The following is a 24,833-nucleotide window of genomic DNA, read 5'->3' as shown; positions in this document are numbered from 1 at the left end:
ACCATACACCAATGAGAATTGGGAGGAATGCTCAAGATCACAGCATAAAATCTGTATGTAAAAACTGTGGATCCAAGCCAGGAATCCCCTACCCCCATGGCCTGAACTGCAAAGCCTGAGACCCTCCCCCATGTAAAACTGCAAAACCTCACTGTGCTAGAGAACAGCACTCTCTGGACAAGTGAATATAATCCAGCTGAGCTCCAACTGGCATTTTAATTGATGCATGGACTGCTCACTACAAGCTACAAATCTCCAACAAGCAGATGGAGGCTTTGGTGATGACTGAACTTGGAGAGCCAGAGGACCTCTCTGGGAGGGAGTGGAAGCACAGAGGACCTGGTGCTGTCTCTTGCCAACAGGTGAAACTGAGGGGCCACAGACTGACTCTGAAGGGGGGCATTCTATCTCTTTTTTTGGCTTAGTGGAGAAGGTCTCAGTCATTTTCAATTCCCAGTGCTCAGACCCAGACAAGGGTGGAGATAGCAGAGTGAGAGTCTATTCAAATGATAATGACCTCTCCCCAGAGGGTGTATCTTCTCTAAGAGGAAAGAGGCCATGCCAAGCTCTACTACCCACTTTCCATTCAGAATCAGACCCCAGAGACTGGGGGAAACAGCCACATGATACACCTCTTCACACCAGTCTGGAGATACAGGCTGACAGGTGCAACCTGCTGGGCAGAAAAGCACAGTGATTTGAGGCCTTGGAGGGTGCATAAATCTAAGACATACTCAGGGAGATATGATATTATTGCCTCCTACAAGACCTGAGCCTGTTCTGGTCTGGGAAAACCTGATTGGGGTAACCAAGGAAACCAGATACCTAGACAAGAGAAAACTACAACCTACACTGAGAAACAGGAAGTTATGGCCCAGCCAAAGGAACAAACTTACACTTCAACTGAGATACAGGAACTTAAACAACTAATACTAAATCAATTTAAAAAGTTTAGGGAAGATATGGCAAAAGAGATGAAGTGTATAATGAAAACACTGGGTGTACATAAGGTGGAAATCAAAAGTTTGAAAACAGAACTGACAGAATCTATGGAAATGAAAGGCACAACACAAGATGAAAGGCACAATGGAGTGGTAAAACAGATCTCAGGAGGCAGAAGAAAACATTCAGGATCTGGAGAACAATGCTTCTGAAAGCCTATATACAAAACAACAGACAGAGAAAGAATGGAAAATATGAACATCTCCAGGAACTTAAAGACAAAATGAAATGCAGGAATGTACATGTCATGGGTGTCCTAGGAGAAGAGAAGGGAAAAGGGGCAGAAGCAATAATAGAGGAAATAATCAATGAAAACTTCCCATCTCTTATGAAAGACATAAAATTACAGATCCAAAAGCACAGCATAACCCAAACAGAATAGATCTGAATAGGCCTATGCCAAGACTCTTAATAATCAGATTATCAAAGATAAAAAGAGAATCCTGAAAGCAGCAAGAGGAAAGCAATCCATCACATACAAAGTAAGCTTGATAAGATTATGTGTGGATTTCTCAATAGGAATCATGGAGTCAAGAAGCAAGTGGAGTGATATATTTAAGATACTGAAAGAGAAAAACCACCAACAAGGAATCCAATATCTGGCAAAACTGTCCTTCAAATATGAGGGAGAGCTTAAAATTTTCTCTGACAAACAGACAATGACAGAGTTTGTGAACAAGATACCTGCTCTACAGGAAACCCTAAAGGGAACACTACAGACAGAAAGGAAAAGACAGGAGTGAGAGGTTTGGAAAACAATTTTGGGAGACAATAGCACAACAATATAAGTACACTGAACAAGGATGACTGTGAGCATGGTTGAAAGAGGAAGGTTAGGAGCATGTGGGACACCAGAAGGAAAGTGGAAAGTTAAAGACTGGGACTGTGTAAGTCCGTGAAACCTAGGGTGCTCAACAATTGTGATAAAAGGTACAAGTATATTTTTACCTGAGGGAGAACAAATGAATGTCAACATTGCAAGGTGTTAAAAATGGAGTTGGATTGGGGGAAAATGCAATCAATGCATACTAGGGACTATAGTTAACAGAAATGGTGTATTATGCTAAATGCATATGGGGGGACATAGGGGAAGGGTATGGAACTCTTGGCATTGGCGATGGTGTCCAACTGTTTATTCTACTTTAGTTCAATGCTCTTTCCTTTTGTTACTTCTTAGCCATCATGTTTTGTTTTGTTTTGTTTTGTTTTTTTCTTTTTCTCTTTTCTCTCTACCTTCTTTGACTCTTCCTCCTCATTTGTTGAAGAAATGGAGATGTCCTTATATAGATAGTGGTGATAGCAGTGAATACATAAATACATGACTATACAGGGAGCCACTGATTGTTTACTTAGGATGGAATATATGATCAGTGAAAAAAACCATCTTAAAAATGGGTTCATGAAGAAACCTTGAGGGCACTGTATTGAGTGAAATAAGACAGACACATAAGGACAAATATTGCAGGATCTCACTGATAAGAACTAATTATAATATGTAAACTCATAGACATGAAATATAAGTTACCAGAATATAAAATGGGGCTAAAGAATGGGGAGTAGTTGCTTATAATGAGCAGAATGTTCAACTAGGTTGAATTTAAATGTTTGGAAATAGAGGTGATGGTAGCACGTTGTGAGAATAACAGTGCTGAATGGCATGTGAATGTGATGGAAAGGGTAAGCTTAGAGTCATGTATGTTACCAGAAGGAAAGTTGGAGGTTAAAAGATGGGAATGTATAAAACAGTGAATCTTGTGGAGAATTCTGTGATTAACTGTACAAATATTAGAAATCTCTCTAACTAGAAGTTAATAATAGAGGGGCATATAGGGACAAATATACCTATTGCAAACTATGTAGTACAATTAGTAATATTTGAACATTCTTTCATCAAAAGTAACAAACGTACTACACCAATACTATGAATCAATGGGAGGATATTAGTCTCCTTTTTGGTGTCTTTATTTTCTGGAGTAATGAAAATGTTCTGAAAATTGAAAAAGTTTAATTGTGGTGATGGATGCACAGCTGTATGATGGTACCGTGGGCAATTGGTTGTACATGTTGGATCTTTGGATAATTGTATGGTATGTGAACCATTTCAATAAAAATATTTTTTAAAATCTGCTCTTTTGTGTCTCTAGTATATTTTTAAATTTTACCAAAAGTATCTTATTTCCATAAGATGTTTTTTATTTTCTCTTTTGAAACCTTCGGGTGTCTTCTTGATGTCCTTTATGTCTTTTGCCAATTCATTGAAGTTGTTTTGAAGAATTGTGTGCACTTCTTTGATAAATTGCTCCAAGTTTGGTGTCCTCTCTGGCTTTTTAATTTGGTTTATTGGGTTGTCCATGACTTCTCATTTCTTCATGTGCTTTATGATTTTCTATTGTTGCCCTTAGGGTATCTGCTTACATTGATAAGATTATTTTTGTATATGCAGTGTAATTTGAACATTTATCTATAATTTTTCACAGCTACAGCTTGATGTTGTGCATTTTCCATGTCCTACAAGCAGATGGTGCCCTTGAGCCACTTCTTTCTCTCAGGACAGCTCTCCTCTAACATCTCCTGTAAACTAGCTGTGTCCAACTTGGTATGAAATCCAATCAGCACAACAGTTCTTTATGTACACTTGGGATTCTTAGCCCTGTGGGTGGGCACTGGGCTCTGTGCAGTTCCACAGGGAGTTCCTGGGGATATGAGTGGAACACTCTGGGGCTTTGAAACTGTGCATCTTGCCCTCCATCTCAAATGCACCACAGTCCCTGTCTGCCACATGCCTATGTGTCCCTGGGTTTGGGAAGGGGCTTCTGATGCTTTCATGCAGTGCCCCAGCCTCTTGACTGTGCTTACCATGGGTGTTTGTGGAGGGAGAGTGAATGCAGTCACCACAAGTCCACCCAATCCTGGGTTCCCTCATGGGAGCTCCCTGCCTTGGGGCTATGAAGTGTTATCTCCCCAGCCAACTGCTGAGATAGGTGCAAAGGGCATGGAAATCTGCTCCCTCATGCACTTGACAGGCAGCTCCAGCTGCCAGTCCCCAGCATATGAGCTCTTAGCTGTGGGGCTGTGAAGGGTTATCTCCCCAGCCAACTGCTGAGTTGGGTGCATGGGGTCTGGAAAGCTGCCCCCTCTCATGCTTGTTGGCTGGCTCCAGCCACCAGTCCCCAATATTGGATCCATCAACCACAGGCCTATGAAGGCTTATCTCCAAAGCCAACTGCTGAGAAGGGCGGCTAAGGCATGGAAATCTGCTCCCTTCCACTCTTGTCAACCAGCTCCAGCCACTCACCTCATCCTTTCAAATATAGTCTTCCTGCCTCCAGCTTAATCCCCATTATGTGGTGTAGAAGTCCTTGTCTGGCTGGTGACACCCTGGAACTGATGTTTGGGAGCACTTTCTGCCCTTTATCTAGTCTTTTTCATGGAGGAGATTTTGCTCTTCTCTCTCATTTTTGAAGGAAAGATTTGCTGGATAGAGAATTCTTGGTGGGCATTTTTTTTTCAGTATCTTAAATATATCATACGACTGCCTTCTAGCTTCCATGGTGTTTGATGAGAAATCAGCACTTGTTATTATTTGACTTCTTTGTATGTGGTGAGTCACTTTTCTCTTTCTGCTTTCAGAATTTTCTCCTTCTCTTTGACATTTGACAGCCTTACTAGTATGTATCTTGAAGTGGATTTATTCTGTTTGGAGTATATTGGGATTCCTGGATTTGCATATTTATGTCTTTCAAAATCGTTGGGAAATTTTAAGCCATTATTTCTTTGAATATATTTTCTGACACTTGTCATTTCTCTTCTCTTTCTGGGACTCCCATGATGCATATGTTTTTAGGCTTTGCATTGTCAATCATTTTCCCAAGACTCAGCTCAAATTTTTCCATTTTTTCTCCATTTGGTTTTTGGTCTGTCCCAATTTGGTTGTTCTATCTTCTAGCTTGCTGACTCTTCTGCCTCTTCAAATCTTCTTTTGTGTGTCTCCAGTACATTGTTAATTAATCCAAAGTATCTTTTATTTCTATATCTGTTATTTTTCTTGACATTCTTCCAAATTCTTCTTTATGCTCCTTTATATTAAGTGTCTTCTTAATATCCTTTATATCTTTATGCACATTTTCTCTTCATTTCTTTGAATTCATTCAGGAGACTTGTTTGAACACCTCAATTACTTGTTCCATATTCTGTGTCTACTCTGACTTCTGGAATTTTTCCTTTGGGCCATTTCTTCTTGAGTTTTATTGTGCCTTGTTATTTTTTGTCAATAGCTGGTCATCTGATTATCTTGGTGGGTCTATGCTAAAGATCAGTTTCTGTCTCTTTTCTAGGACTTAGTTGTTGCCTGGGTTTATATTAGGGCACTGCTTTGACTGTTTTGTCATTAGTATTTCTCAGCCAAAACAAGGCCAGGTACAGTTTGGATGTGCCTGGGATAGAGTCTGGAGAGGCTCTGAAAAGCCCTGCCATTCCCCTGCACCTTCTGGCCTGCCCAGCAGATGGCACTCTTTGATTACCTAATCATCCTCAGAAGCTTTTGCCTCCTGGAGACCTTCAGAGTCTGACTGCACAGGGCTGAAACTGTGGGGTTTCATTGCCCTCAATTCACCTGACAAAATCTGGCTCAGTGTAGGACTTTATTCCTCTCTGTGCTTGTGGCAGAGGACACCCACAGCCACACCAGTCTGTGGCCATCCCCCAGGTAAGGATTGGGCTGCCCACGGTTTTTCCCTTCAAAGGTGGAGGATGGGCACTAGGACCCATGGCTGGAATTACAGTCTCTGTCCATGTTTTCTTTGCCCCTCATGACCTGTGTCTTTAAATGTCCTCCCCTGTCCCCAGGGTCCCCAGTTTATTTAGGCAGATTCTGCCTGGCTACTTGCTGCTTTGTGGAAATATTCTGCCATTTCCTCCCTAACCCTCCATTTGGAATCCCTTTCTTGCTTGCCTTTTCTATTCTGCCTTCCCCAGTGACTCAAGTCCTGCCATGGGTCCCTGTGGGCTTGGGTCTCTTTGTCTGGATATAGACGGGAGCTGTCACTGCTGAGAGATTTTATAGTCTGTGACCCCAGTGAGAGTTGGAAGGGATACTGGCTTCTGGTTCTGGGAATTTACTGAGCTGTATGGGACCAAATGATAGGGAGGGGAGGGGACCAGCCTGTCCAGGACAAAAGTTTGATACTGGGTATTTTTTCTTCCTTCAATCCAGCCTTTGTGGGATCCTTCTCTAGTCTTTACCTTCCTTCAGAGTTCTGAACAAGTGAGAATTTTCTTGTTTTTCACTGAATCTCTGGGAAGAGTTTTCAGTAACTGTTTTACATCACCATGCTGATGATATCACATCCCTATTCTTATCTAATAGGCAGGTTACCTTTGTCTTTATTTATTCTCTTTCAAACTATGGTTCATGCCAAAAGTTCTGGTCCTTCCAAGGCTTTTGTTTTATTCTAAGAGAGATGTGCAAATCAAGGACTTTCAAGACCATGGTCTCCACTATGAGTTTATTTTTTTGGAAATAAATTCAAAATTACATGAATAGTTGCAAAAAAAATACTAGCTCCATACACAGAATTCCATCATACCCCGACCCCCCTCCCCCGATAGCTCAATCCACCAACTTTAACATGCTGTCACATCACTATTTCTTTCCTTCCCTCCCTCCCTATCATCCATCACATAATTCTCTGTCTTCTGATATATGAGAGTTAGCTGCACACATCCTTGAACATACACTATAATTCACATATGTACTTTCATGAACAAGAACAGTCTTTTATGTAATTCCATTAAGCACAGCGAAGAACTATAAGAGATTCAACAATGATACAATGCTTACATTCTATATTTCCTTTTCCTTATGTGTCCCTTCGAGCCACCTGTCCTCCACACTTCAAACCTATCCAAGTTCATCCTTGGCATTCAATTGTTGTCTAGTTAGACTGTCTTTTTTTTTTCTTTTTTCAATTGTGGAAACATATATACAGCCTAAATCTTCCCATTCCACCCCTTTCCTAGCCTTTCATTAGTGGGATTAATCACATTTAGAATGATGTTATGCTCTTTCCCACCGTACATTACTAGAAATTTCCCTTCACCTCAAACAGCAACCCTACACTCCTTTCTTAACTTCCCATTGCCCCTTCCCCCATTTCTCTTAACCCAAACTCTACTTTTCATCTCTATGGTTATATTCTCTGATAATTTCTTTGTGTTTACTGTGGGGCTTAAAATTAACCTCTTAAATCCCCATCAATTTTATTTTTCTTTGATACCACCTTCACTTCAATAGGGCACATAAACTATGTTCCTATACTCCTTCATTCCTATACTCCTTTATATAGTTGTCTAAAATTTTTATATAGTTGTCTAAAATTTTTATATAGTTCTCTATATAGTTTTTATATAGTTTTTATATAGTTGTCTAAAATTACATATTTTACATTGAGTTCAAAACCACTGATTTGTCCTTAGAGTTTGTGTGTTTTTTATCATGTAGGAAGTAAATAGTGGAGTTATAGTTCAAAAATTATTGATTTCTATTTGTATTCCATTGCATTTGGAGAATGTTCTTTGAGTATATTCAAATTTTTTTATTAATTTCTTGAGGCTTGTTTTATGTCCCAGCTTATGGTCCCTTCTGGAGAAAGATCTGTGATCACTAGAGAAAAATGAGTGTCCTGGTGATTTGGGAAGTAAGGTGCTATATATGTCTGTTAGAATTCTCTATATCTCTTTCTCCTTTCTTTGTCTCTCTGTTGGTAGGGCTTCCTTTAGAATCTGAAGTAGGGCAGGTCTTTTATTGGCAAAGTCTCTTAGCATTTGTTTGTCTGTGAAAAATTTAAGCTCTCCCTCAAATTTGAAGGAGAGTTTTGCTGGATAAAGTATCCTTGGCTGGAAATTTTTCTCTCTCAGAATTTTAAGTATGTCATGCCACTGCCTTCCCACCTCCATAGTGGCCACTGAGTAGTCACTACTTAGTCTTATATTGTTTCCTTTGTATGTGGTCAATTGCTTTTCTCTTGCTGCTTTCAGAACTTGCTCCTTCTCTTCAGTATTTGAGAGTCTGATCAGAATATGACTTGGGGTGGGTTTATTTGGATTTATTCTATTTGGAGTTCTCTGGGCATTTATGCTTTGTGTGTTTATATTGTGTAGAAGGTTGGGGAAGTTTTCCCCAACAATTTCTTTGAATACTCTTTCTAGACCTTTACCCTTCTCTTCCCCTTCTGGGACACCAATGAATCTTAAGTTTGGATGTTTTATTTTATCTATTGTATCCCTGAGATCCATTGCAATTTTTTCTCCATTCTTTCTTTTGTTCTTTCATTTTCTGTTCTGTGGATTTCTAAGACACTGAGATGTTGTTCAGCTTCCTCTAGTCTTGTATTGTGAATATCCAGAGTCTTTTTAATTTGGCCAACAGTTTCTTTTATTTCCATAAGATGTTCTATTTTTTTATTTACTCTTGCAATGTCTTCTTCATGCTCTTCTAGGGTCTTTTTTATGGTGCTTATATCCTGGGCCATGGTCCTCTTGATGTCCTTTAAATCCTTTGCCATGTTTTCATTCTTTGATTGTAGTTCTTTAATTAATTTTGTGAGGTATAATGTTTCTTCCAAAATCTTGATTTGTGTGTTTGGAGCTGGATTCTCCATATCATCTAGTTTTATCATATGCATTAATATTTTCTGTTGTTTTTGGCCTCTTCGCATTTGTTTTGCTTGATAGGGTTCTTTCAAGTTGTATCAAAAAAAAAAGGATATCGATCTAATTTTTCAGAGACAGTTTGGTGACGTACACTTTCTCTAAGTAACCAGCAGATGGCATCTGTGAGCCACCTATATCCCTCCAGTCTGTTCTCAACCTTTTTTCCTGCATATTGTGGGGAAATGATTCTTGTGTGTTCAGTTGGAGAGCTCAGCCTGGGCATGCCTGGGCATGCCACTGGAGTTACCCACCCTGAATGTGGGGCGCATGCATGGGTGGCCTGGGAGGAAGGGCATCTCTCTCTCAGTGTCCCATAGCGCCCCTGGGTTCTCCAAGTGGATCCCCCCTCCCAGCCGTGATCCTCCCTCAGCCGAGGGGGATGCTGTGCTACATCATCAGTGTGCGCCGTCCCCCTAAGTAAGCTCTGGGCCACTTGGCTGTGCCGCAGGACTCTCAGCTCATTTCAGAATGCAGAATGTGTGAGGCTGTCTTTACTGCAATGCCTTGTGGGCTGAGAGCAGCTGAGGTTTTCTCCACAAAGAGAGAGCGAGAGACAGACTATTTCTCCCAATTCTCCCAAGGTCAGTTGTCACCAAAAGCCTCTGTCTGCTTGTTGAGGATTCGCTGTCTGTTTTGAGCAGTTATTATTAAAACCTCACTTGGAGCTGGGCTGAGAAAGTGCACTGTGTGGCTTCTGTGAGGGAGGGGCTCCTGGCTCTAGGTTCTCAGCTCTCAGCGCAGGTCCACAATTTTACTTACAGATTTTATGCTGTGATCTCGGGCATTCCTCCCAATTCATGTCAGTGGATGTTGAGTGTACAGTCACGTTTGTCTCTCCACTACCATTCCAGGTTATTTACTGGTTTTTTGTTCATTTATGAATTGTTCTGGGGGAGACTAAGTCTTCCACTTCTTTCTCTGCCACCATCTTCCCAGAATCCCTCTGCAAAGTTTACAGGTCTCTGCACAGTCCAGCTAGCTGGGGGCCCTCCAAGCCAGTTTCTCCTTCCTCACCACTATGAGTTTTTAAAATTTCTTAAAGAACTTGAAATTTGAGCCTGCCATCTTTATCATTTTGTGTTTTCCCATTAATTACTGTTCTACCCACCCCAAGTAGAAAATGCCACTGGGTCAATAAATTGAAAGTTCTCAAGGAGTGCAAGGCTAATGAGGAATCTGTCTTATTCTGAATTTTATCCTGTTCCAATTGTAACTAAAAGATCCAAAACTACCATAGAAGTAAGGATGATGAAACAGAATTTCAGGAAAAATATGGGGCTGACTTAGGGTTTTAGGAAAGGCAATGACATTGAACTCAACATTCCAGAATGGGTGGAAAATGATTAATCAGTTTTTAATTATGGTGTCCCGTTAACCATGTGCAATGGGGATGAACCTCTGGGGAAGAGAGTAGCAGCAGTCAGAGAGAAGAGGAAGAACATGGGGATAGAAGTGAAGTGTGTTTGACTATGACACAAAAATTGGAGATTTACAGTTTCTTCTCTAGAAATAAAAAGGGAAGCACCACTTCCTCATATGGCTCTGCTGATTAAGAGTGTTATTGACCATTTGTTTTCTTCTAAATCCATTAAAAACAACACAGTGGGCTGCTGAAATACAAATGGCTGTGGAACTCAATTTATCCATGTTTCTATGGGAAATTATTGGCATTCTGGTGACTGTTCTGGATATATTTGAAAGGAGATGAAATCAAGAATGCTCTGGATATGCAAGCTCTCTTTCCCATTGGAAGAAGAAATTAACAAACTTCCTTTCTGTGCCTCATCCTTAAATATAACATTGACTAGAGGGTTGTTCTAGTTTGCTTATGCTGCCATTATGAAAAATACCAGCAATGGATGGGTTTTTATAAAGGGGTTTATTTGGTTACAAAGTTACAGTCTTAAGGCCATGAAAATGTCTAAATTAAGGCATCAACACAAATATATCATCACCAAATGTAGGCCAATGGCATCTGGAAAATCTCTGTTAGCTGGGAAGGCATGTGGCTGATGTCTGCTGGTCCTGGGTTATGTTCAGCTCCTCTCTCAGCTACTGTGAATTCTTCAAAATGTTGCTCTTGGGATATTTTGTCCTCTCTTAGCTTCTCTGGAGCACACTCAGGGCTAGCATAAGTCTGCTTTTAATGGCCATCTCCAAAATGTCTCTCAGTTGCTCTCCAAAATGTCACTCACAGCTGCTCTGAGCTCCTCCTGTTTGTCAGCTCTTTTATATGGTTCCAGTGATTAATTAAGACCCATCCTAAGTGGGTGGGGTAACAACTGCATGGAAATTACCCAATCAAGGTCTTGCCCATAGTTGATTGAGTCAAATCTCCATGGAAACACTCAATTAAAAGGTTCCAACCTAATCAACACTAATTCATCTGCTCCCACAAGATTGCATCAAAGAACATGGTGTTTGGGGGGACATAATACATCCAAACCAGCACAAGTGTGATATGCAGAACAAAGGTCAGTAAGAAAGTATTGACACCAGAAAATTTACAAGAGTTTACAAAGAAATAAATGCTTATTTATGGTCAAAATGTAGACTTAAATAAATTAAAAAGCAATTGTGGAAATGTTCACCAAAGATTGTGCTTTCAGTGGGTTCAGTGGGTTCAAGTTTGTTGGTTAGCTGATGCAAACATGAATCTAGCACTAACTTAGCCTAAAAAATTTTGAAGGTCTCTTAGGTCCTTGTTCACAACTTAGAAAAAAGAACATTGCATTAGCTCTATAATGTGTCTCTTACCCACACATCCTAGTGTTACTGAACCCCTTGTGACTCATCAAATATTTGTCATAAGAAATAAGTAATGGAGTGCCAGAATGTTTAAAATAGTGTCTTTTTTCCATTCCAGACATGTTGCTGGGGGAAATGGAAGTGAAATGGGTTCATTGGCCTGAGTGGGTATTCCACCAACCAGAATAAAAGTCAATATGTTCACCTTGACCAGTAGTAGAGTGTGTACATTAATAGGGTATCACCAGAAATGAAACTGAGGATCAGCCCATTAATTCTTTTTGCCAAACCAAAAAGTCTCTATGTTTGGTAAATAGTGTTTTGTCTATAACCCGTTAAGCAACATCTTGGCTAATTTCCAGACCCAAGTAAGGTTGGAGAACTGGAGATATTTTGCATGAGGTGAGGTCAGGTAACTTTCAGAATGAATAATAATAGAAGTATCAGTCTAGCAGTCCAGGTCTTCATAAGAAACAGATTGCACACAATCCTGGATAATTTGAGAAAGGTTTAATACAGCACTAGTTGCATGGGGGGTGGGCTAGTAGTAGGGAAACCAACTAGAGATAGTGTATTACCTCAGGGCTAGCCAACAGTAAGGAGCTACTACCACTCCTAGGCCTGAGGGGTAAAGGGAAGACATGGATCTCAACCCCAAATGGCAAATGTGTAGAGGGGTGTTAGAAGAAGGATGCATCCAATCTGTAACTGATCCTCAAAGAGATAATGGAAGGAACAAATACCTTAATCTCATTCTTCTCAACCCTCCAGTCTCCTGCTGGTACTGCCCATGAGCTGATTCCCACCAGAAGTCAGATATCCAGGGAGCCTGTTGAAATAGTCCACACATCCCAACCCATGAGGCAAAGTACCAATAGACAATAGTGGAGAATATTTCTGGAGCTTCACAAAGGATTTATTAAGGACTGAATGGTTTCCAGAATCCTTTCTTTCAGCTCTCTTTAGAGGAGCCTGTGGACATTTGTCCACATTCACTGAGGAATGCAACCACACGTTCAGAGAATTTTGGATAGTGCTTCTGATCTAACACTAATTTCTTGGACCCTAAATATTTCAGCTGGCAGATAAAAGGGATTATGATCAGTGGGTTCCACATTCAATTGTATTTTGTTTTCCATTTCCTGGTGGCATAACTAAATTGCATTTTCCTTAAGAAATGGCTAAATTCTTCTGGCTACCTAACCCAGGGATAAAGAGATTTTATAGCAAACTAAAATAGGCAGATTATTTGGGATATTCCTTTCTTATGAGAATTGTAAGTTGCTCTGGTTTGCTAATGCTGCCATTATGCAAAATACCAAAAAAGGATTGGCTTTTATAAAGGGGGTTCATTTGGTTACAAAGTTACAGTCTTAAGGTCATAAAATGTCCAAGGTAAGCCATCAACAACAGGTAACCTTCACTGAAGGATGGCCATTGGCATCTGGAAAGCATTTGTTAGCTTAGAAGGCATGTGGCTGGTGTCTGCTTGCTCCCAGGTTACATTTCAAAATGGTGTTCTCCAAAATGTTGCTCTTGGGGTGTTTTGTCCTCTCTTAGCTGCAGCTGCTCTTCAAAATGTCACTCTCAGTTACTCTGAGTTCCTTCTGTCTGAGCTTCTTATATACAACTCCAGTGACCCAATAACATCCACCCTGAATGGGAGAGGCAACACCTCCATGGAAATTACCCAAACATTTCACCCACAGTTGATTGAGTCACATCTCCATGGAAACACTCAAAGAATTCCAATCTAATCAACACTAATACATTTGCCACCATAAAACTGTATCAAAGATAATGGCATTTTGGGGGACATAATACATCCAGACTGGCACATTTCATCCCCTGGACCCCCAAATGACATGATATTTCCATATACAATATAGACTTATCACACCACAATACCATAAAATCTTAAGTCATTTCAATAACAATAGTTAAGTACAAGATCCCATCAAAATCACAGGTGTGGTCTTGTCCTAAAGTAAAATTCCCCTCTGGCTGCAGATCTGTGAAACTTAGAATAAGTTATCTACTTCCAATATACAAAGGAAGGACAGTCATAGGATAAACATTCTTATTTCCATAAGGAGAAACAGGAAGGAAAACAGGGTTTAAGGGACAAAAAAATTCCTAAAACCCACAGGGCAAACTCCACTAGATTTCAAAGTCTGAGAGTCATTTGCAGAATGGCATTATATCCTTGGAGCTTGAGAGAGTGGGAGTCTCTTTCCAAGGGCCTATGTGGCAGCCCATTTATCTCCAAATGCTGGAGTGAGTTCTCCAACACATGCACACATTGGGGAGGCCACCTTGTCCCCACCCTCATCAAATATCAGGGTGCAACCCAGACTCTACCTCTCCAGGGCAAATGCTCTCCCCTCTCTGAACAGTTGGGTGGCAGCCAGGCTTTCTGAAATCCCCAAGGGAATGTACTCCACCCTCTCTGGGGCCTGGGATGACAGCACTTTTCCTGAGCATTGAGGCAGAAGGCCTGCACTCTGCCTCCAGGGCAAATTCACTCTCTACATGCATGGGCTGCTCCTCTCTCCTAGCCTGAGACCTCTTGACTCCAGACTTCAATCTCTATGACTGTCTTTAAAGACATTTTTCCTTCAATTTGTTCCTGTGTCTCCTCCAGTCCAGAACAGCTATGGCTCCAGCTATGCAGTTCTCTCAAAAATCTCATTGGCTTGGTGTGAAGCATGCAGGGGTCAAAGCATTCAAACAATAGGACTTTCCACAAATCCTTTCTGGATAACTCCATCTACAATCCTGGCTTGTACTGAAATAGCAGTTGGGTTCCATGTTTTGTTAAATCCTCACATGGGGCTGTAGCTTTGGAGTTCCACCCCCTGGAAGCTCAGAGTTTTCCAGGCCATCAATTTCTGGTTACTTTGTACCTGAGAGTTCATTTCTCAGCTTTTCTCTGTCCTGTCATATTTTACTATATGCTGTAAGCAGAAGCCAGGCTACATCTTCCACATGTATTTTAGATGTCTCCTCAGCTAAGTATTCCAGCTTGTCACTTTCAAATTCTGCCTTCCATCTGATACCAGGACACAATTTTGTCAAATTCTCTGCCACTTTAAAACAAGGATCACCTTTCTTCCAGTTGGCAATGACACCTTCATCATTTCTGCTCAAGACCTCATCAGAAGTATCTTTAGAGTCCATACTTCTACCAACAGTCTCTTTAAAGCCATCTAGGCCTTTTCTATCAAGCTCCCCACAATTCTTCCAGAATCTTCCCCTTATCCATTTAAAAAAGGCATTCCAACATGTTTGGTATTTGCAAACTCAGCAGCACCCCACTTCTCTGGTACCAAAATCTGTTCTGGTTTGCTAATGCTGTCATTATGCAAAATACCAGAAAAGGATTGGCTTTTAAAGAGGGAGTTTATTTGGTTACAAAGTTACAGTCTTAAGGCCATAAAATATCCAAGGTAAGCCACCAACAACAGGGTACCTTCACTGAAGGATGGCCATTGGTGTCCAGAAAACCTCTTAGCTCAGAAGGCACGTGGCTGGCATCTGCTTGCTCCCAGGTTGCATTTCAAAATGGCATTCTCCAAAATGTTGCTCTTGAGGCATTTCATTCTCTTTTAGCTGCATCTGCTCTTCAAAATATCACTCTCAGTTGCTCCAAAGTCCTTCTGTCTGAGCTTCTCATATACAATTCCAGTGATCCAATAACACCCACCCTCACTGGGCAAGGTAAAACCTTCATGGAAATTATCCAATCAAATGTTTCACTCACAGTTGATTGAGTCACATCTCCATGGAAACACTCAAAGAATTCCAATCTAATCAACACTAATACACCTGCTTCCAGAAAACTGCATCAAAGATAATGGCATATTGGGAGACAATACAACCAAACTGTCACATAAATCAAAAGCAAAACTGTCACTTTGAATGTGGCAGTGTCTTCAAGAAAGATGAATATAGGCTGACTTCCTCCATGGGGTGCTTGGAGAGAAAACATATCCACTAGTACTTAGTGGCTGGCTGTCACATTCCTTGCCCATTTTGCTATGAGCACTATGTAAACCTTCATGGAGACTGCTTGGCTAAGTATGTGCATTTTATGGCACCTGGCCAAGTTTTGCTGATCTATCTGTTACCAGTTGTGGGGTGGGGAGCAGGGTCTCTCACCTACACCACATGAGAGAGTGGTGCATGAAAACTATCTCCCTGAATCAACTGCAGAGCAAGACACTCTGGGTATGGGGAAATGATGTCAACTAATGAAATTGACCTTCCTTTGTCTCTTCTCTATGACAGTGAACATTGTTCCATTCTATGCCTGTGTGAGTTGTGTTTTGCTGGAGACCCCAAAACCTGCATGGAATAGGTGGACATTTTTTTTTACATCCTCCATTCATTGAGACTCCCTCCTTCACCCAAAAGTGTGGCACAGCTAGCAAAGTTACAAAGAAAGTACCCCAAATCATGGTGGAGGCATAAGAGTCCATCAGTTCAGTGATCCTAGGGTGGTCCTGGCTTGGAAGATGATGGGCTCCATGCTAAACTCCCCCTGCCACATGGAAACAAGTGGGATGTAAGCAATCTCCCTGTTAACAGGTATGAGTTTGTATGTTGGATGAGGGCAGAGATGTGGGAGGTGAACTCTCAACATGTATGGAAATACACCCTGGCTGCTGGGTGTGCTCTCAAATCACCCAACAAACTTCATGGTGTCTCAAGCAGTGAATGAAACCCAAGGGAAGTTTGGGGACCCCCACAGAGGGAACTCTACCTAGTCCAGGTTGTTTTGGGTCCCAAGTTAGACCCATTTGCACTCAGGGCAGAGAATCCCATGGAATTGTTTAAAATGAAATTGATAAATGAGGTCATTTTCAAGAGTGAAATACAGAAGTTACAAGACAGATAAAGGCATAAGCCAATGGAGTTTTATGAGGCTTGGTTCGTGTGTCTGTTCAATAAGGGGCCATTACGTAACCTTAGGTAAAGTTGTCAGACACAGTGTTCACATTCCTTCCTCCAGGCAGGATGTGGCTGAGGCAGTACTGTCTTGGATGGCATTGGAGGCATTCACAAAACAAAGGCCTCCTAGTAGAAGAGGCCCCTGTTCCTTTTCTTATCCCTGAGTTTGACAATAGGGAGATTGGTAGAAAAGCTTCACTGCACATCCTGTTTTGGGGTGATGGCAGCATGGCATTGGCCATTTACACTAAGACTCCCCAAGACTGACAGAAGCCTGGAGCAGGAAACCATTCCAAAAGGTTAACATAGAAACTGACCAGGGAAAGACAAAGGAGGAGCCAAGGCCCACTGTGCCCACCTACAGGTCCAAGTGGATTTGGTTACTAAAACAGGAGATAGACAAAGCAGAATTTGATGGGAACCCTGAAGAACAACTCCACCAGTTCAGGCAGAAAGGGTCCCTCTCAGAGGTTAAGGCCTGGTATGAGCCAAAAAAGGAGGAGGAAGAGAGCTCATAGGATTGGAAAGCTTTGTAAATCTAAGATTCCAATTTTAAGATTTAGAACCTTTACAGGGAAGAAGGATATATGGACTGCTGTGGTGGTTTGGAACAGTATATACTCCAGAAAATCATGTTCTTAAAGCTAATTCATTTCTGTATGCATCAACCTATTGTAAATAGTAACTTTGATGAAGTTACTTCAATTAAGGTGTGGCCCCAGGTGGGTGTGAATCCTCTTACTGGAGTCCATTATAAGAGAATGAAATTCAAAGAGAAAGGAAGCCATGGAAGCAAGAAGCTGAAAGCAATGAAACTCAGAAGAGAAGGGAAACAAGCAGACACCACCATGTGCTTGCCATGTGGCAGAGGAGTCAAGGATTGCTGTTAGCCAGTCTTTGGGGAGAAAGCATCACCTCGATGATGACTTGATTTGGATATTTTTCTCAGAATCAAAATTGTAAGCTAATAAATTGCCATTGTTAAAAGCCAATCCATTTAAGGTATCTGCTCTGAGTAGCCTAGCAAACTAAAACAGTTACTAAAGCTTCTCTGTGCTCTGACCAGGAAAATGAGCAAGACAATTTGGACTTATGATGAGTAGGTTAGGGAGCTTGATTTCCTTCACACTCTTACTCTCTTTATAAAGAATGACTAGGTATGGGGCCAAGTCTCTGGGTTGCAGCTAGGGTTTCATGGCCCTGTGTCCAGTTGAGTAGAAGGGGAAAAGGGAGGGAGACAAAAGTTCTTGGGGATTTTAGATAAAATAACAGTTCCCAAGTAACAGTAATCCTAGGTCCCCACACCAGCAAGGACAAAGTCGTGACTGGGAGATTTAGGGGGCAGATATGATGCTTATTGGCAGGCCAATGCATGTGTGCTTGTGGGTGGGGTCCTATGGGGCATTTCTGGCATTGATGATCAGTTCCCACTACTAAGGGTATTATATGTATTGACATTTTCATTGCTTTTGGCAAGGAACACCACTGTCACTTGAGGGGATACAACCCCTCACAACAAAGAATCCAAGACATAACCATGGGGCATGTTTACTCCCCCTTGCCACCAAAATTACCCAAGTGCCACTGGGTTATTCCACATAAGTAGTACAGCATCCTAGGTGGGGCAAATATTATCCTGTTGTTTCAGAACATGCTGCCAGCAGGAGAGCTAAATATCTATCACAATTTAATAGCCTATTTTAACCTGTAAAAAATGTCTTGAGACTAAAGGCTTACAATAGATTATTGACACACTTGGCTACTTCATTACCCAATATCATTGCTATCACTGACAAGGTTGCAAGGCATACATGGGCTATTGACCTAGCTAATGCCTTTTTCTCAATTCTTTGTGGGCTTAAGATTAGAACCAATTTGCATTCATGTAGAATGGCCTGCAGTACACATTAATTGTAATTCCTCAGAGATATCTCAGTTCCTCTGTAATACATCATAAGTGCTTAGGGCCAGACTTGCCAATTACCCCCAGAAGTCCTCATTATGCACTGTATTGATGGCATCCCCATGCATGCCCCAGTAAGGAATAGTCCTGCCACTTTCTTGGCTAAGTCAGCCCACAGTTCAAAGATGTTCCTACTGATGATATGGCTTAATTCACAGCACAATCTGCAAAAGTCAAAGTTGATGGAGTTCATTGGGCTATGGAAGCCATCTGTACCAATGATGGCCAACTTTTGAATGAGACTGGGCAAAGATGTTCTGCCCAATGGGCTGAACTCCATATGGTGGTGCAGGTCACTCCAACAACTTCCTGCTAAATGTTTACAGACACATGGACTGTTAAAATTGGGATAGCTATATGGTCTGGTGACCAACAAATCAATGGTTGGACTACAAGAAACTCCCCCATAAGGGACAAATGCTATGAAAACATCTTTGAGCATGGAGATCTCTTTGACAGCCATGTTGATGCCCATGGCAAAGGGCCATTTGAAGCAGAAAGTGAATGGAATTCCTATGCCAATGAACATGCACATAACATAATTGACTGCTGGATCCACCATAGAACAGGACATGGTATCCCACCTCAGTTGCACTAATGGACCAAATTCTGGGGACTCATTCTAGATGAATCAGAGGCCAATGACACAGCACACACATGTGACTTTTAACAATGAGTCCAGGACATGCAGACTGGTGAAGACAGGGCCATATCAGCCAGAGCTTAAGCTCCACATGGGTGTGGCAACTTGACCATACTGGACTGCTTATATGAAATCATGTATTCTAATGGTGTGCCACTGCCATAGACACATAGTCCAGATATAGGGGTGCAATTCTTGAGCACCATTTGGATGCCAGGAATACCACTGCAGCCTAGGAGAATCACTTCTATGTGTTTGGATATCCAATTGGCCTCCAATCAGACCAAGATATCTCATTCACAGCACAAGCAACCCAGCAATTGGTATGATCCCATTACATAGTATTGACCTTTCATGCTCCCTATGACCCCAAACAGTGATAATACATTGGCATAGTCAACTCAAAAAACAAATTCACAAAGGCCATCAGGCATAACAACTTACCAGGTGGTCTTCTGTGTAAGTGATGCTATTTTGATATTGAACACTGCACTCCAGTGGAATGGAAAATTGCCATTACAATGTATGTTGGGAAATACTTAGCTTGGAGGGGTGGAGGACCAGGCAGTCACCTAATTAGGCTATGCCTGCAGAATCCCAATCTCAGTAGACCTATTTCTTTTTTTTTCTGCTGGAAAACACTCCCTGGGGGTTGTTTGTAGTGTGGGCTGCAGTGGTATACTGCAAGGACCTGAGATTCAAACTTGGACTCCATGGGAACAGCAGATGAAACAATAGAACACAAGACACTAAGGTTCCACTTGTTGCATCTAGGAGTCACGAAATTTTGGTACAGGAATGTGATATCATAGGCTGTGCCAAAATTGTTCAGGATGTGACTTCACTCCTGGAATTTCATGATCAAGGCTGGAAGGTCTGGTTTCCAGTTTGCTAATGCTGCTGTAATGAAAAATACCAGAAATGGATTGGTTTTTATAAAGGGGGTTTATTCAGTTACAAATTTACAGTCTCAAGGCCATAAAAATGTCCAAATTAAGGCATCAACATGAGTATTCCTTCACTGAAGGAAGGCAAATGGCATCCAGAAAACCTCTGTTAGCTGGGAAGGCACATGACTGGCATCTGTTGATCCTGGGTTGTGTTCCAGCTCCTCTTTCAGCTCCTGTACTTTTTTCAGCATGTTGCTCTTGGGGCATTTTGTCCTTTCTTAGCTTCTTAGGAACAAACACTGGCTTAGCATCTCCAAAGTGTCAGCAAAATTCTACTTCAGCAGCCATCTCCAAAATGTCCCTCTGAGGTGCTCTGAGGTTCTTTTGTTTGTGAGCTCTTTTATAGGACTTGACTTTCTAGATGAGTATGGTACACTCCACTGGACATGGAAGATGTCTTTCCATGCCCAAAACTCCCCACATGGAATCTCCCAACATTGGAGAACTTCTCCCTCTGTATTGAAAATATAAATATCACCAGGCCACATCTGAGAGAATTTCCTAATGACTATTGTGTGGAATGATCCTGAGGATGGTACTTTTGAGCCCAAATTTAATGTTACTATTGGCAACAACATGCAGTAGATGAAAAAATACCCCAAATATACTGTACCTGGAGCCTACAGCTGGAGTATGTGTAGCACAACATCAACCTGGAAATCTATGATTGTCACCCTAAGAGAAAAGTCCCACATAGTTGCTTGGGTAGACCTTACATCTGGCAATGGCAGCACCATGTTTAGTGGTATTGCCAGGAAGGAGGGCCTTCTATATCAACATCAATGTATACTATTCATATAAAGTGGTCAGATGGACTTTTATTTAATGTTATAGAGATAGAAAATGTGATGACCACCAGCTAACAAAAAGAAAGATATAACTTTTTATCATATGTCACATAACTGCTGGGTCAAGGGAACTATACTAACACTAGCATTAAGAAAAGCTGGATACATTATTATATGGAGGGGTCATTTGTATAAGACTTTTCCCCATACTGCGGGTGGGGGGCAATGCAGTTTAGGATATGTAGTTCCCAACATCACTTGTGAAAGAAACATATCCTCTAAAATCATCAATCTCAGCTGTTTTGCATAGTGTTGCCATTGCACAAGTGATAATCTCCTGCAACACAATAATACCCTGTATCATGTAGTATCATCATCCCTGGAAACAGGGTACTGCAAAAGGCTGCATATAACATATCCAGTATTATTGTAAGAAAATTCGATTCTACACTTGATTCATGGGAGCTGTTCCAACATTAGAGAGTGCAGCATCCCTTGACCTCGAAAACTGCAGTGTCAACACTCTGATGGTGCAAATGAAGGGTGCTTGCACTACACTGGGAGAAATGTTTTCACATTTCACAAGTCAGGTCATATTGTGAGAAACACAGAGGACATTAAAAAATAGCTCAAATCCTCCAAAAGATTGGGGAAATGCAGCCCTTTGACCTACTTAGCTGGTTTGGACTATGTAATGGGTATGGTATCTGGTTGCAATCACTTCACCAAGCAGGTCTGATCAAGGTGCTGATGACCCTGATAACTCTGCAGGCCAATTATGTATATGTGTATGTGTGTTATACATCCACACACACAAAACTTATATTTATTTCAAAATTAAATTTTCTTCAAAGCCAGTTTGCAAACTTAATTTTGGAATTACTAGCAATGCGAGTTTCTTTCTGTTGAGAGTGGACCAAGGTGTCTTTACTATTATCAGCATTCACAGTAACTGATAGAGAAGAGCAATTGATGTTTGTCTGACTTCTGCTGTCATCTGATAATGAGTCTTGTCTTTAGCATTAGCTGAAATGTATGAATAAGATCATTACAATAAATGCATCAAGTGTTTTTGAGGAATCTATTCCAGTGATGAAAAATGGCATCAACATTGCACTGAAATTCATTAAAAATGCTTTATATGTAAATAATTTATTTCAAGACAAATAGATGAGCAGAGGTACCCTTAAAAATCAGTTCTAAAAGGTGCAAAAGATTAGAAAGCTTAAGAAGTTATAATCCAATTATGCTTCAGAAATGAACCTTAATGGTCATTAGGGTTAAAGTCATTTGACTTTACTGATAAGGTCCCATGATGCAGTGCTTCTGTGGACTACATATTAGTTTTGTTGAAGTTATTTACTTCTTTATCCAAAATAAAAACTCTCATATCACATCACACCATTTTTTAACTTAGATAAGGGACAATTATTTCATACAAGTGTGGAGTTTTTAATCCAATGTTGACAATAAAAAATGAAAAAATTTCCATCAGCTTTCATGTATCACCTGCAATTGATGCTGAAATGCTACCCTGTTAATCTGGTGTGTCAATGAAGAACACTTTTTGTCATGTACATAGCTTGCATTTTAGTATTCATAAGTTACAGAAAGTGCATGAATGTGAAGTAGGGTAACATTTACTCCACAGTTTTCACAAAACAGAGATAGATCAGAATTGCACTGAATTTACAGATTGCCTCTGTGAGATCCTATGCCTTAACAGTACTGAGTTTTTGACTCCATCTGTGTGGTATATCACCCATGTATTTAGATCCTCTCTAAATTCTATAATATTTTAATTTTCAGTACAGAGCTTTATGGGTCTTCCATTGAAATCATTCCCATATGTTGATGCTGTTGTAAATGCTTCTTACATTTCATTTTACATTTTAAAATTGTGATACTATATAGAAGTATAATTTCATTTTATTTGTACTTTGTAAATGGACCTCCCTGAATTTACTAAATAGTTCTAAAAAGTATTGTTAACTTAATAGTGGTTTCCACATAACCAAACATGTCTCGTGGAAATACTGTTTTCTTTCACTTTATCAAGTTTTATAGCTTTTTTCCCTACTCTTTGGCTTATTACTTATAAATCTCTACCATGTGTGAATCAGAAATGATGATAGAAGACAGAATTTCCTTGGTCTCTAGGGTAAAGCAGTCAGTCTTTCAATGTTACATAAGATGTGAGTCATAGTGGTAAGAACAGATGTAATTCTTGTGGCCTCCACTTTAGTAAGAATGCATAGTATTTTAAAGTTATGTATAACGTGAGCTGAAAAGTATACATATATTCATGTTCTGAAGCACAGTTTTTCCAAAATTAATGTCTTCATGGATTGGTTCTCCACAACTGGTCCCTCAGAATGGAAGTGCCCATGGGTCCTACAGATTTATGGATCATGTTATATCTTTGATTAACAAGACTTGATTCTTGCAGTGAGTTCTTACTGATGCTCTCTAATGGGTCCTTTGGTAAAAGGCAATAGGAATCATCTGGGTTTCTGCTTTACACAGTGAACTCTTAATTACAGGATATTCTCACACCCTGAAGATGCTGGTCACTGACATGGAGTATTTTTCCTGAAAGACCAAAAAAAAAAAAAAAAAAGGTGAAGATATCTGCTTTACCCTTCAGATGCTCAATGACTGAGTCAAAAGATGGTCATCATGAGTTCTTAGAAGCACCCAAAGTGCTGACCCACTCAGTTGCATTCATTTACCCTAGAAGGCTCCAAACCACATTCTTCATTCTCCAATCCCAAAACTGAGAGCATTTTCACCAGTCTCCATAACTCAGTCATCAGACACCCAATCTTTTGCCCAAACCCCTTGACCACTACCTCTTAGGACTACAACCACTGATGACCACAAGCTTGCCAATCTCTGACCTTTTTGTCCCTGAATTCTGGTCCCCAATGGTCAAAACCCCGTCCCCTACCAACTCAACAGTGTGCTATTCAGGTTACAGCTACTCTTTCATTGTTCCCAGGCCCCTTGAAATCCCTCTTTGGATGTGTGTTACAACCACTGGAGCTCCAGGGGTGGTTGAATGTTTAAATGAAGCCAGGAAGTCCATGCTTCTGTCTCCATATGCAGAAATCCTACATACACATAATCACATAGAGTCACCATTGTTGCAGTTACAAATTCAAACAGTAACAACACATACACACACACAGGCACAGAACTTCCAAATGATTGCACAAATATTTGACAACATACACATATACCCTTATCACACCTCCACATAGACTACTCACATAACCCCTCTATCAAAGAATCTGCAGTGGCCACAATTGAGTAGTTTTCATTAGGCAACAATGTTAAACCTGGATAAAATGTCAGAAAAGCTGTTTGAAGGCAATGGAAAGCAAACAGTACAGACAGGACTTGTGGGTTTATAACCTCTGAGATAAAAGGAAGCACAATGGTGAATGCCAAGTCTACACTGGATTTTCTGCTGAGTCATTTGACAATTTTCAGGGTGAGATTATAAAGTCTGAAAAGGAAGAGGCAGCCTTTCTGGGTTGAGGACAAACAGGGTGACATTTTCCAAAAGCAAAATAAAGGTATTTCTGATTCCAGGTAAAAACGGTGACTAAAGGCAAAACAACTAAATAACTGACCCATTAAAACATGCACGCTTTAAGGATCAGGGAATTGTGGACACAGAGAGGACTACATGAACTTAGCTTCCAGAAAGGGAAGTGCCCTTGTGAGGAGAGGGGAAATCACTAGACTTTTCCACACATAGAGGAAATTGCTTAGTGTAGACACTGAAAAACATAAGCAGAAAGATAATAAGATGGATATGTGGACTGTGAGTGGGTGAAATCAAGACCATCCTAAAACTCAGGGATGATTTCTCCACAGGCTATTATCTGGGGATGGATAGGAAAGGCTGTATAATATCTCCTGCAGTTTCATGTTTCTTCAGAAGACATCTGCAATAAATTCAGAAAAAAAGGCTGACTTCAAAGCCATGAGGATTAGACTGTGTGCAATCAAAGTTGCAAACCAGCCAGAATGCAACTCAATTCCTGAGAAGAAGAAAGTGTTGAGCC

This window comes from Choloepus didactylus, chromosome 10, assembly GCF_015220235.1.
Source record: "Choloepus didactylus isolate mChoDid1 chromosome 10, mChoDid1.pri, whole genome shotgun sequence".
Taxonomy (NCBI): domain Eukaryota; kingdom Metazoa; phylum Chordata; class Mammalia; order Pilosa; family Megalonychidae; genus Choloepus; species Choloepus didactylus.
This window is presented reverse-complemented; position numbering follows the sequence as displayed.